Below are 12,898 nucleotides of genomic sequence, written 5' to 3'. Positions count from 1 at the left end.
GTTTTCTCATTTTAACCCATCATCCCTCCTGCACCTAGTTCTTTGCTTTTGGCTTCTGTCTTCTGGCTATACACTTTTTATGCTCTTCCCACAATGACTACAATTTCATAGAAATCCATCACCTATACACGATGGTATTAGGTCAGATATCCTTCACCAAGTTGTCAGAAATGAAGATTCCTTGAATTTCCTTCATACTCCCCCAGCTCACCTTTGCTAATGGTGCTATTATCCAAATGACCTACATACCTTAGCCAAATAAACTGGCCTTTTATATGCTAGTCTTTCAGGCAATTAACCTGCATCCATCATAAATGACAGAGGGATTTTCCCCCCTCTTTAGTTGTCAAAACAGGACAATCTAGCACCTTGAATTTTTTTCCTCCATAAAAAATTTCAAAAATAGAGGTGGCTGTTTATCTTGTGAATAAGACTTTCAAATTTAGAAAAAAACAACAACTAGGTATTACAGGAATCTGTACTTTTAGTTCCTGTTTCTTTTGCCCTTCTATTAATTTATTTATTTGAAAAAAAAAAAAACTGAGAGGAAAAATTTGCTCTTGCTTCAAATCCCCAGGTAAATCTTGTTTGTTCAACAACTGTTGCTGTTACTGGAATAGTGATTATTCTCATTGCTTTAAGAAACATCCCTTAGATCAAAGCTTGGCTTGGTGACAGCATATGTTTTCTACTAATCAAATGAGGTCAAAGGGTAGACAATATTTACAATGATTTCATGGATTAGGACTGTGACAGAATGAAATCTGATAAGGTTAGGAAAAACAGAGTGGATAGAGCAAATGTGGTGCATCTGTGAAACCTGACAATTATCCATTAAATAGTCTTATTTAGACACTCACTTGAGCCTGGTTGGCTGCTAGGCATATTGCTGTGGAAGTCAAAATACCCAGCTCCTCTCCTGAGGATGGTAAAGAATGTCACAACTTTTAATAAAATTAAAGATAGAATGTCAAGCAATCATGAAGAGAAAACAAGATAATCTAAAAAAAATCATATGTACTTTAGGAAAATACAATAATTATTAGAAATGGGCTTGTGCCATTTTTTTATGCTATAATAATGCTGTCTAATTAACACCCTCAAGACCATAATGGTTGTCATCCTAAGTGTCAGGTTCCAGCCCAAGCTGGGGACCGAGGGCAGTGGGTGGACAAGTGGCAGGGAGCTGGAAAAACACGTGAGGAATCACAGACAGTTTTGACATGGTTCTTACTCTATCTCAGCACAAGCGAGCCCGGGCATGAGCCATGGGTGCAAGCCACAAGCCCAGGCACAAGCCTGGGCATGGGCCTGGGCATGAGCTGCAAGCCATATGTACAGCATTAGCAGGGTAATTATACCTTTTACAGACAAGAGTGGCTTTGAGACAAGCACAAGCTCATGTGAGTGATCACCTAATGTGCCTCACACAGTGTTGGTTACATAACGTGTGAAGTTGTGCACCTATGCTCCAAACCTACTGAGTCATGCTGCGCTGGGAGGCTTCCTCAACCTACTCCAGAATAACATGCAGCCATTTCCCTTATACTCCACCCCATAGGCTGAGGGCATCCTGTGTGCAGGGACATGTGCCCAAAGGGTGGATCCCTGAATCCATAACCCACAACAACGATAACAGGCTAACTTTCCATCCCTGGATAACAATGCAGCCACCAAGGGCTTCTGCTCTGGCTGATGATACCACACCTTCCAGCTCCCAATGGTTCCTTTGGGTCCTGTATCTGTGCCAAAGTCACAGGGGAGCTCCTAATAGGCAACACAGATAGTACATATGCTCCCCAGAGGAGGGTTCATCCCCTGGCTGTTTCCCTATGAACAGTCAACCATGGGGGGCATGCATTGAACAGCCAAGGAGTGACAGGCAAGTCATACTGTAGGCCCTTCTCCTAGGGAGCTATGATGGCCAACCAGAGGCAGTTGGGTGCTTGGAGGGTCCATGGCCACAGCCAAGTTTTCTGTTCCTCTGACTTCAGGGGCATCAGGACAGGCAACAGTAGGTTACTGTTCATCCCTATACCTGGTCGGAGAAGGTCATTCTTCCTCCTATAGATCTTGCCACATGGCTTGGCCTACATGGGCCAGTGAACAACTAGCTAATTTTGTAACTTCCAGGTAGTTAACCACAAGGTTAAACCTCGATAAACTTCCCAGCTATTAGTGCAGATTTCTATAGGTGTCACCTCCTTGGTGATCACCATCCATACTGCTCTAAGTTCAGCCCATTGGCTACTTTGCCCACACCCGGTTTCAAACCATATGGTGTCAGTACTAGGTTGGATTGCAACAGTGGTCAAGGCAGCAGTAGCACCTCAGCTAAACCATTTGTGTACCATGCCCCATCGGGAATGGAGGGATGCCCTTCTTTAAATGGTAAAGGCTCAGGGTCTAGGGGTGCCTCAGACCCCATGGCCTTATCTTGCATAGGACTACAGCTCCCAAGACCTCTAAGGGACTTGTACTCAGTGTACTCTGCTGCTCCAAGTAGGCACTCCACTTTGCCAAAGTGGATGTCTCCCCCATCCCAGTCCAGGGGGTCATTATCCGTGAATGCACTCATCCTGCTATTGGGTAAGTCGTCTGCATGAAGATTGTAACCAATCCTGCCAAGCTCTCATGAGCCTGAAGGGCAGCACATGCAGTTACTAACTGCTGCTCTATCAAGGAATACCAGAGCTCAGCTCCCTTTCATAGTTGGAATCAAAAGCCTACTGGTGGTCTCAAGCACTCCGTGCGCTGCCACAGGCCCCAACTGAAACCATCTGTGGTCACATGCACATCCAGCTCAAATGGGAGCCCCTGCTCAACTATCCACAGGGCTTATTCCTGCTGAATAGCCCACTTGGCTGCCAGGAAGGTGGTCTCAGCTGCACCATCGCAATCTCAGGCAAGAGGAGTACTGCCGCTTCTAAACCTGCAAGAGAATTAGAGGTTAGCATGATAGCATTAAAAAGACCATGAATAATATTAACAAGACTACAACATATGGTGGGGCTATGCACATAGCCCTGCAATAACCCTGTGAAAGTCCATTGTCACCTTCCCATGAAGGCAAATTGTTCCTGGCTCTCTGTTAAAAAAAATCCATTAGTCAAGTCCACCGCATAGTCGTACTGTCCCAATTCTGTTGTCAAGCAGTCCATCAAATATGTGATAGATGAGACAGCTGTCATGCTGTGTAAAGTGTCCACCCCCAGAATGGTATACAGGTATGGGAGAGACATACACAGTGCATAACCATGGGCCAGGTGGCTGATGCCAAGGTGCAGAGATACAGATTTCACTTTCATTGACCATAGACACTTCATAGCTGTCTATGCAGCCTTGCCTGGAAACTTATCTGGGTGCAGGGACCAGTGGATTGTCAATTTCACATGTGGCTTCTGGTTGCCCAGTGTCCCCTCAAGCTGGGCACCTCGCCCAGTTCCATCACAAACAGAAAAGGCTTTACATCCCTGCCTGGCTTCACTACATAGTCTTTGAGCTGGAACACCCCAGGCGGGACCAGATCACGCAGCAATGTTCTTCTCCCCTTCTTCCTCTTGGGCATTTTCTGGAATTGCTGTTCCAGAGACAACTGTCTCCACAAAGTTAAGAGTACTTCATTGGGCTGTTTATCAATTTTCTGTCAGTCAACCCTGGCCAAAATCAAATCTATCCACATCTTTGAGTGTGTTACTGGTTGGGGTCTCCTATTTTCCCGTGGGCATCTTCCCCTTCTTTACTGCACGGACCCCTCGGTCCCACCAGTGGCCTCCAGGCCTGCATTCACAGCAGCCTCTAATTCCTTTTTCAAGCTCTGTAGCCAGGCTTCCAGGGGGTGCCTGGAGGTCCCCATTCATGGCAGCTTCTAATTCTTTTTCTGAGCTGTGTAACCAGGCCTCCAGGTGCCTCGCCTATGCCTGGAAAGCCCTTACGTCTGCGGCATCCCTCAGGGACTGGGTGTGTACTCCAAGCGCAGTCAAAAATGCCCATCCAATTCTGCCAGCAAATGCTCCTTCCTTCTCAGTTGCTCTGTGCTTCCAGCAACTTCAGGGCCTTCTCCATGCTCACAAGGGACCCACCTACCACGGCCCAGTCTCCACCAGAGCCCATCCTCGCAGTACAGCTGCAGTCCGGTACCACAACCCATGTTGTGGCCACAGGGCCAACCAAGAATCAGCAGGGACCAAAGGCTCACCCACCTTGGGATCCTGTTTGTGAGGCCAATTTTCATGCGAAGTGTCAGGTTCCAGCCCAAACTGAGGACTGAGGGGAGTGGATAGACGAATGGCAGGTAGCTGGAAAAATACTCGAAGAATTGTACACAGTTTTGACATGGCTTTTACTTTCTCTGTGGGCGCAAGTGAGCCTGGGTGTCAGCCGCGGGTGCAAATCGCAAGCTGTACGTACAGCCTTAGTAGGGTAATTATACCTTTACAGACAACAGTGGCTCTGAGCCAAGTACGAGCGCAGATGAGTGATCACCTAATGCACCTCACGTGGCATGGTTACATAACAAGTGGAGTTGTGCGCCTGCATTCCAAACCCGCTAAGTCATGCTGCACCAGGCAGCCACCTCAGACTACTACTGAGTAAAGCGCAGCCATTTCCTTCACAGTGGTACGTAACAATGAAAATTTATTTTTGTTTGTGAACTTAGGACTGGGTTGGTGGTTCTGCTGATCTGGGCCAACCTCAGCTGATCTTGGTTAAGGTCACTCTTGCATCTGTGGTCAGTTGGTGGGTCAGCCGGGAGCTGGTTGAAGTTGTCTTCAGCGGAGATCATTGGTCTCTGTTCCATGTGGTCTCTCGTCTTCCAGAAAGCTATCTAGGGTTTGTTCTCCTAGCAAAGGTGGCATTCTGAGACAGTGAAAAGTGCAAAGGGCTTTTTGAGTCCTACCCTCAGAAGTGGTTAGCTGCCACCTTCACCAGATGCTATTAGTACAAAGCCAGCTCTATATTAAAGACTTGGAGGACAGGCTTCATGTCTTGGTGGAAAGAGCTGGAAAGTCACATGGCAAAGGGAGGCCATTAATTGGGGCCAAAAAAGCCATCTATAGCAGTACTTATGCCATAATCAGCTGCAAAGTAAAAATCACTGAAGAAAAATATACCCCTAAAGCCAAATAGGACCAAAGTAAATTAGGAAATAGAGCAAAATATATATCACTAGAAAGTAAGGCAGAGGGACTCTGACCTCAGTGAGTCAATCTGGAGCTCAGAGTCTCTCCACTAGAGCTGGTTCCTTTATCACATTGCTTAACCATCGTGCACAAGCTCACAGTTTCTGCTAAGCGAGGAGTTATTTATCAGTCACAGCTGGGTTAAGTGCTGTCTTTCCCGATGCTGGTTGGGAATTGGTGATAACACTGACCTCACTGCCAGCCATTCTAGTTCTGAGTAAAACTGAGGAATTAACCTGAAGGATTTTTCCACACACAATAAAAGCACTAGAAAGGAACAAAATAGTGGCCCAGATTATTAGGAATGTGTTCTTTGAAGCACAAGAAATAGGCTGTCAATGTTTCTTTATATTATTGCATCTCAGAAGAAGAAAGATAGGCAGGCTATTTTTTAAAAATTTAAAAAGTAAGTACATGAAACTTTGGAATAATTTATGCTAGGATGATGAGGCATCTGTGGACATGAGAGATCAGTGGGTTTATTCCAGAAAGGCAAACAAAAGGCATGTGATACAAATATGTAAAGGAAGGTTTGAGAAAAGACAAACATTCATTTCCTCTTAAGGGAAGAAGTAAAAGAGAGGCTTAATTTGAAGTAAGGAAAATGATGAGTAATGGAAAACGCTGTAATTAAAACCAATTGAACAATGAAATCCATAGCTAAAGGTAATTTGCAATTCTTGCCAAAGAGAATTAAGGACTGGGCTCAGACTGTCTACAGAGATTAGTAGAGAGAGCACAATTTGTGTATTAGGTTGCTAACAATAATCTCATTTAACTGGTTTAGTGACTTTTAACTTTCAGGTTTTGGAGTACATGTGCAGGTTTGTTATATAGGTAAACTTGTGTCATGGGGGTTTGTTGTACAGATAATTTCATCACCCAGATGCTAAGCCTAGTACCCAATATTTATTTTTTTCTGCTCCTCTGCTTCCTCCCATCCTCCACCCTCAAGTAGGGCTGAGTATCCATTGTGCCTGTCTTTGTGTCCATGAGTTCTCATCATTTAGCTTCTACTTCTAAGTGAGAACATGCAGTGTATTAGTCTGTTTTCACACTGATGATGAAGACATACTTGAGGCTGGGAAATTTACAAAAGAAAGAGGTATAATTGGACTTACAGTTCTACATGGCTGGGGAGGCCTCATAGTCATGGCAGAAGGCAAGGAAGAGCAAGTCGTATCTTACGTGGATGGCAGCAGGCAAAAAGAGAGCTTGTGCAGGGAGACTCCCATTTTTAAAACCATCAGATCTTGTGAGACCCATTCACTATCATGAGAAAAGCATGGGAAACATCCACTCCCATGACTCAGTCATCTCCCACTGGGTCCCTCCTACAACATGTGGGAATAATGGGAACTACAAGATGAGATTTGGGTGAGGACACGAAGCCAAACCATATTATGAGGTATTTTGTTTTCTGTTTCTGCGTTAGTTTGCCAAGGATAATGGTCTCCAGCTCCATCCATGATCCTGCAAAAGACATTATTTCATTCTTTTTGGTGTCTGCAGAGTACTCCATAGTGTATATATACCACTTTTTCTTTATCTGTTGACTTTTGTGTATTTATATTGTAGCCATTCTTATTGTTTTTTAACCTTATCTTAGTAGAGACACTCTTGTTCATCAAAATACCTTCATGGCTGACTTTTCTTTGGACAGTTCCTTGCTTCTAGATTTCTAGAACAACCAGCTAGTAATATTCTAAGGTCTGCTTTTAAATTTTTCTGTAGGAGGCTTTTATAAAACTGAAATGAAAGCCTAAGTATTGGAGAGAACATTTTGATGCCACAGACCTATTATTTATGGTCATTCAGGCAGGAGTTAGATTCCTGGATCAGAATTCCAGCTTTCCTGACAAGGTTTCTGTATTTGTGAAATGGCAATGAAAATAAACGTATTTACTTACACAAATTAGATACTGTAGCAGAAGAGAGAGAGAGAAAAAAATACCTCAACTGCTTAAAAATAAGAACAGTAACTATCGTCCGTAATAGGAAGTCCTAAGTCAAGGATGCCCCAGTCTCATGATGTCAGAAATGTTCTAGATTCTGTCCACTGTTCTGTCATCTACAGGGTCATTTCCTGGCAGAGACAATGTTTAAATGATGAAGATTTTTTTTTTCTGTGTGTGTTTTTTAAAACATGTTATAGGCTGAGTCATGTCCCCTCTAAATTCATCAGTTCTAACCCCATATACCTCAGAATGTGACCTAATTTGGGGATACTGGTAATTACAGTTAAATAAGGTCAATGGGGTAGGTTCTTATTCAATATGACCAGTGTCCTTCAAAGAAGAGGACAGATAGACAAAGAGAAAAGACCAAGGAGAAAGACCTTAGAAGAAATCAACATTGGCAACATCTTGATGTTGGATTCCTAGCCTCCAGAACTATGAGAAAATAAATTTCTGCCGTTTAAGCCACCCAGTCTGTGGTAGTTTGTAACGGCAGCTCTAACAAACCAGTACAATGTGTGAAGAAACTTTATTCTAGAAACCCCCTCAGTAGCTTTCTTCAAGTATCATTGGCCACAATTGTGTTCCATGGCTATTCCTGATCCCCTCACCAGCAAAGGGGTTGGGATTCTCATCACTGACTTAATGAAGTCCCAGCTTTTTGTAAGATACCAGACACCAGAAAATAAGAAATGTTTGTTTTTTTTTTTTTTGGAAAGGAAGAGATGTTATGGCAAGGAAGAATCAGCATTCAGAGAAGTCTGTTATGCTATCTTGTAAGTCATCATGAGGATTAAACCAGACAATGTGTGAAACACTTAGTATGGTGCATGGCACACTCCATTTACTATTATTATTAAGCTTTATTTAGCTGGAGTTTACAGGATTCATGCCTAGCAATTCTTTAGAGGAAAATATTTGTTATTTCAGTAACACTTCTTACATGTTCTTTTAGGAACATGTATTATACAACATTGCTTGTACTTCCAGCAATGTTATAGTATAATTTCAGCATAGTTCTAATAATAAATAATAATTGGATTAGTAGCTTTATGATCTTATTTGAAGGATGCATTACATAATAGCTGATAATTTTGCTGGATATATCCAAGAGGAAGCCAGGTTGAGATACTGTGTGAGTAGAAATCTGAGTGTCTAATTTGCCAAAACTTTTTCATCTCCTCCAAGGCTGCCCACCCAGAGAATAAGGATTTCTTTTAAATGCCAAAGATTTCACAGAGGAACACATACTAGTTATTTACTTTTTATATCTGTGAGTAGGAAAGTACATTTTCACCCCAAGACACTTTGCAAGCATTAGTAACTTCCTTTTGTTAACTCTGAGCTTCCAAGGGCCTATATTTCATTGAACCACTTGCAATTACCCATAACCACTCAACTCCATTTCTCCATTTCTGAGAGGACAGGAAAGGAGAGAAGAAGCATGGAAGAAGCGAGGCAAGGTGACAAAAGGGAGAAAAGGAGAAGAGAGGAGAGGAGATTGAGCTGCTCTTTAAAAAACAGCTGTAGCATTATGCCCTTAAAGATAATTTATTCTATTAATCTTTATCTTTTCTTTCACATAAGTTTTGTCTTATATCACATACAACAACAAAAAATGAAATTCACTAAATAATTGGGTGATTCTTATATGTGGCTTCCTGTACCTGTACCTATGTACCTAACCAAGTATGAATAATTCTGACATTATCACAACAAAGCTTGATATTTGGGGAAAAAAATCCCTGAGCTTTTAAATCAGATCAGGTACATACTGGCAAGATGGCAGACTGAGCGCTGTGACTGCTAAGACATAACCATCTGTTTTTAGAGATTCACACACACACACAAAAGCCTAGCAAAAAGAACTGAAATTTCTAGAATTAATGTTGAATTGTATACCAAATCCTTACTTTTGTCCTTTGTCAGTTTAAATTTATTCTAATGTGGGAAATAGGAGTCTTCTGTGATTGAAATCTGGCTTGCCTTTGGCTGTTTCTTGGTATTCATGCCAATGTTCTACAGGCTATGAGCAAACTGTGTCTGTAATCAAGTGCCAACTTCAACCTAAAAAGAATAATAATAAAGATCTCCTAAGAGTGTAGGGATAGTTTGTAATGATTAGCTCGAGGGCCCAAAACACTTAGCATGTAGCAACCTCAGGAAATTCCTGCCATCACGTGGACTTTCACTTTTCTCTAAAGAAAACAAGGAAAACAAAAAATAATTAATCCCTCTCAGGCATTAAACCCAAGATAATTCACATATTAAAAGCTTTATTTCATTACTTTCATTTGGTTTTGTTGAGGAGTAGTATATTCTGGCCCATAGTATTATTTTGGTATTCTAGTTTCTAAAGGAGGAGATGGTTCTGAGGATGCAGATGTCTAAGCAGTTAACATCACAACCTTCTTCAGTTGCCAAGGAAATAGGAAAACTTAAACTCTTCTGCAAAACTAATTTGCCAGCTGTGTGCTTCTATTTTGATTGTAACCACTTACTTTCAGTTATTGCTTTTGTCTTCACTGTGCCCACATTTCCATTTTGTTTGTTTTCAGATGTTTTATTCTTTGTCATTGATACATCTGGCTGTTATAGTTCTACTGTTGTACTGTTTGTTCTTCCTGTAATTTTTAAATATATTTTTAATTGCTATGGGTACATAATAGTTGTATATATTTATAGAGTACAAGTGATGTTTTGATACAGACATACAATGTGTAATGATCAGAACAGGGTAACTTGAGTATCCATCACCTTAAGCATTTATCATTTCTTGGAGCTAAAAAATAAATTGAACTCAGGAAGATAGAGAACAGAATAAAGGTTACCACAGCCTGGGAATGGTAGCTGGGAGAGGGTGATAAAGTGAAGATGGTTAATGGGTACAAAACTACAGGTATGTATTAATAGAATGAATAATATCTAGTATTTGGTAGCAGAATAGGGTGAGTATGATTAACAATAATTTATTGTACACCTACATCTTTTTTTGATTCAGTTTATACCCCTTGGTCTTGAGTGGGATTGTAATAAGAAAGGTTTGGAAGATACCATCTCTAATAATTTTACTTGAGTTAATCATTTACTTGCAATAATCAAGCTTGGGAGAAAATGTATAAGAAAATTTTGTTGTGACTTTGATTTTAGTTTACAGAAGACAGGCATTTTTTTTCCCAATACATTTGTGTCTATACGGTTGAGTGCTGTGTGAAATCTTATGGTGAAGTAGATGACATTTTTAAAGCTCCTTTTCAGTATTCAATTTGCCTCCTCAATTCCCTAGTGGAAGTAAGACCTTTATATGGCTTAATGGGTGACCTTATTTATTAAATTAGCAAACACCTATGGCCCATCTCTGATGTATACTTATACTATGGAAACTGCTGTGGAAAATGCAAAGAAACATGAAGGTAGTACCCTGTTGGGTGATAAGAAATGTATACTCACATAAAATGTAACTCAAGATATGATAACTCAAGATAATATCTAGTGTATGAAACTAGATAAATGAGAAACCCTATTTCTAACTAGAGTAAACATGGATTTTTAAAATTGTGCCTTTAAAAATAGGATTTTATTTAGTAATACAGAGGTAAGGAATCTGGAAGAGGGTGTGTAAGAGTGTGGAAGGGGAGCTTCAAATTTATGTGGATGGAAAAGGTATTATTTAGGAACACAGACAAAAATAGTAAGATTGGTTTAGACAGTCTGGCTTGAACAGTAGGTCTAGGACATGTCATAGGAGACTCTAAGTACTTATCAATTATTAATCAAGCAAGCAGCATGAGTTAGTTTTCCTTTTAGAGGATTAATGTGACACCACACGTAGACTATAGTAGAGCAAACCTTTTACATTGTTATCCTTTTACATTGTAACCTTTTACATTGTTACATGTAAATTGTTTACGTTGTTAACCCTTTACATTGTAGATTCACAGCCTACTTGCATCAGAATCACTTGAGGATGCTTACTAAATGTGCAGATTGTGTATACTATTGGTTTATCTGGGGAGGGCAATACTCTGGAAGTGATTCTTATCCACGAAAAAGCTTAGGAATGGAAGATAAGGTGCTAGAAAATCAGAAAACCTATTAAGTAACTATAATGGTCAGAGGGGATCATAAAAAATCCCAACTCATGTAGCTGAAAGAACAGGCATTGGGTTGTGATAAGCCTAGATTCAACTCCATCTCTACCATTTTGAACATTGCATGGGCAAAGTTTCTCTAAACTTCTGTTTCTTCATCTATAAAATAACATTAACTTTACAAACTCATAGTATTTAAAACATTCATCACACATGGTAATATCCTGTACAGAACATATAAAACAGGTCCTTAAAATATGGTTTCTTTGTTTCACAAATTAGGGTGATAAGTTCATGGATATAGGAGATCCTTTAACCACAAAAAATTAAGAGGACCTTGGAGATCTTGCCTTCACCCTTGGCTTAAGTTATTACCACATCCAGTTGTCTTAAAGTTTATTTCTTTAGATCTAATTTCTCTTCTAGGATCCATACTGCCTATTTGTGTCTTTTAGATGACTCAAAACTCCAGCAACTTAACATATGTTACAACATGAACTAATGATCTTTCTTATAAACGTAATTTTCCACTATTTTCTGGTTTGGTAAAGATTTTCACTATTCACTAAGGTACACAAGCCAGAAACTTAGACGTCATCCTCGACATCTTAATTTCTTCACTCCTCATATAAAATAATATTTTCCTTTTCCTGTATCATCAGTATTTCCTCTCTTCTGGGCATTTTCTTCTATATACAAACATTCTGGAATCTTCCATGTTTTTAAAAAAAAGTTCTTCCTTGGTTCTACTTTTCTGTCCGGTTATTGGGCACATTTCTCAGCTTTTTATTTTTTTGAAAAAATATCTTGACAGTGGTTATATTTTCTCATCAACTCTGTTTCTTTTTCTCCCTTTCTCTCAAGCCTACATTAGTTTGGTTGATTTTTTTTCTCCAAACTTCTACCCAAATTGTCCTGAGTAAGGCCTGATGACCTCCAAGTTGTCAAATTCAATAGTCAATTTTCAATCTTGATCTTACTCCACAGTTGATCAAACACTCACTTCTTTTGAAACATTTCCTTCACTTAGCTTTTAAAGCCCATCCCCTTGGTTGTTCTCCTATCTCAAGGGTTCTTCTTTCAGTTTCATTTGTGAATCCCATTCCTCTTCCTGATTGCTCAATGTTGGAGTGGTCCAAGCCTCAATGATCTACTTTTTTTCTCCATATCTACCATCACTCCCTAATAATCTCACCAGTCCCATTGCTTTATAGACCATCAATATCTGGTAACTCCCCCAACTACATCTCCAGCATACATCTCAATGGTGAAATCCAAGACTGATTTACTCAACATACTAGTCAGTTTCTCCACTTGGATATTGAATGGACAAAAGTATCCAGTAACAAATAATAATTAGTTGTTTTCCTCTCCAAATTTGCTTCTCTTTAGTCTTCCACATCTCAAAAAATGGCACAATTTCTCAAGTGATTAAACTCTTTGTTTTATTTTATGAAAAAATTATTGAAACATGCTTTTAATGTATATCTACTGTTACCTAACTCACAATTATAAGAGTCTTAGTTTTATTTTTTGGGTCAATAGCAGATAAGAAACAGAAAAGTAAAAATAGAAAAGGGTTTCCAAAGAAATAATTTCCATAAGGAAAAACCAGAAGAAAGAGCTGAATACAAAAGAGGAGAAGGGCTGATTTAATATAAAGAAA

At 40.1% G+C, this 12,898-nt stretch overlaps 1 long non-coding RNA gene across 1 annotated transcript; it reads right to left on the bottom strand.

Annotated features, from left to right (window-relative positions):
- Positions 1-924: 924 nt before the first annotated feature.
- Positions 925-7,219, bottom strand: LOC134760808 (uncharacterized). Its single transcript, XR_010138804.1, has 3 exons — positions 7,094-7,219; positions 6,305-6,656; positions 925-2,932 (listed from the first exon to the last, which is right to left on the bottom strand). It is a non-coding gene; the product is annotated as an uncharacterized LOC134760808 (long non-coding RNA).
- Between the last annotated feature and the right edge of the window lie 5,679 nt (positions 7,220-12,898).

This window comes from Pongo abelii, chromosome 22, assembly GCF_028885655.2.
Source record: "Pongo abelii isolate AG06213 chromosome 22, NHGRI_mPonAbe1-v2.0_pri, whole genome shotgun sequence".
In the NCBI taxonomy this organism is placed as follows: Eukaryota; Metazoa; Chordata; class Mammalia; order Primates; family Hominidae; genus Pongo; species Pongo abelii.
This window is presented reverse-complemented; position numbering and strand designations above follow the sequence as displayed.